Source organism: Fukomys damarensis, unplaced genomic scaffold (genome assembly GCF_012274545.1).
Source record: "Fukomys damarensis isolate Sample0158 unplaced genomic scaffold, DMR_v1.0_HiC HiC_scaffold_37, whole genome shotgun sequence".
Lineage (NCBI taxonomy): Eukaryota > Metazoa > Chordata > Mammalia > Rodentia > Bathyergidae > Fukomys > Fukomys damarensis.
Window position 1 is genome coordinate 8319397 of NW_022900949.1, and position 1399 is coordinate 8320795.

Here is a 1399-nt window from a genome sequence, read left to right on the forward strand (position 1 = left end):
TTGTATTTTTAAATTATGAGACAAGGTCTCACTAAATTGCCCAGGGTGGCCCTGAAATTCAATCCCCCTGCCTCAGCCTCCTGAGTTGTTGGCTTGAACGATGTGTGCAATACTGTGGCTGGTGGAAAAAACGTTAAAAAGCGCATCTTTTGTGAACTGTATGGGCTTCTTTCCTTGCTATTGTTTCCTAAGTAATGCAGTGCATCAGCCATTTCCGTAGTGTTCACATCTATCCGGTATCATGAGTCACGGAGATGAGAGGAAGAGGAGACCAAGCCCTGGGCAAATACAGAATGATTTGACAGTAGGGACTTGAGCTGTTTGTTTGATTGAGACAGAATCTGGCTATGCAGCCCAGGCTGGCTGTAAACTCCTGATGATGCTCCTACCTCAGCCTCCATAGTGCTGGCAAGACAGGCATGTGCTGGGCCGGGGATTTAGCTCAGTGGTGCTGCTGCCTGCCTCGCAAGCGCAACGTCCTGAGTTTGATCACTACTACCACAAAAAGAAAAGAAAAGAAAAAAAGGAATGGACCATGTCTAGTGGGACTTGAGGGAAAAAAAGGGGATGGGGAAATTGGGTGTGGGGACGCACGCCTGTCATCCCAGCACTTGGGAGGCTGAGGCAGGAGGATCGCTGTGAGTTCGAGACCAGCCTGGGCTACATATTGAGTTCTAGGTCAGCCCCAACTACATAGTGAGACCCTGTCTCAAAAAAACAAAAAAAAAGGGGGGGGTACTTGAGGATTCATGGATTTGGGTACCAAGGGACAAGGGTTCAGTTACATTCTAGGGTACTGGGGGTTGCACTGCAATATAGGTGCAGGGAGAGCAATTCTGCCCTTAGCAATAAATAAAACAAAAAGTAGGTCAGGCATTGTCAGTGCTCAGAGAAAACCCAGGGGTTAAGGACATTAGAAGACAGCAGAAGCGTTTTTAGAATTCAAGGAAAGGACCCAGGATATTCTTGCTGGGGATGTCTCTTCTCTCTTTTCTTTTCTTGCATCCCGCCTCATTCCCTTCTATCTCTCCTCCCTCCCTCCACTGTCTGTCTGTCTCTCTGTCTTTCTGCAGTACTGGGGGTGGAACCCAGGGCTTTGCCTCTACCGGGCAATCACTTACAACTCAGCCACCTGGATGGCGGTTTCTCGTTTTTTGTTTGTGCCAGGGGATCAAACTCAGGACCTGCGCGCTTGCCAGGCAGGCGCTGTGCCACTGAGCTGAATCCCCAGCCCTGGAAGGTGTCTTTTGAGAAAAGAGAGTAAGGTGTGAAAATCTGGAGAAAGAGGAGCCTACAGCCATGCAAAAGCCCTGGGGCAGGCTGGAGCGGGCTTTGCAGAAGCAGCGAGGAGGAGCCCCGGTCTGACACAAAGGGAGCAGGGGGCGGAGAGGAGCGGAGG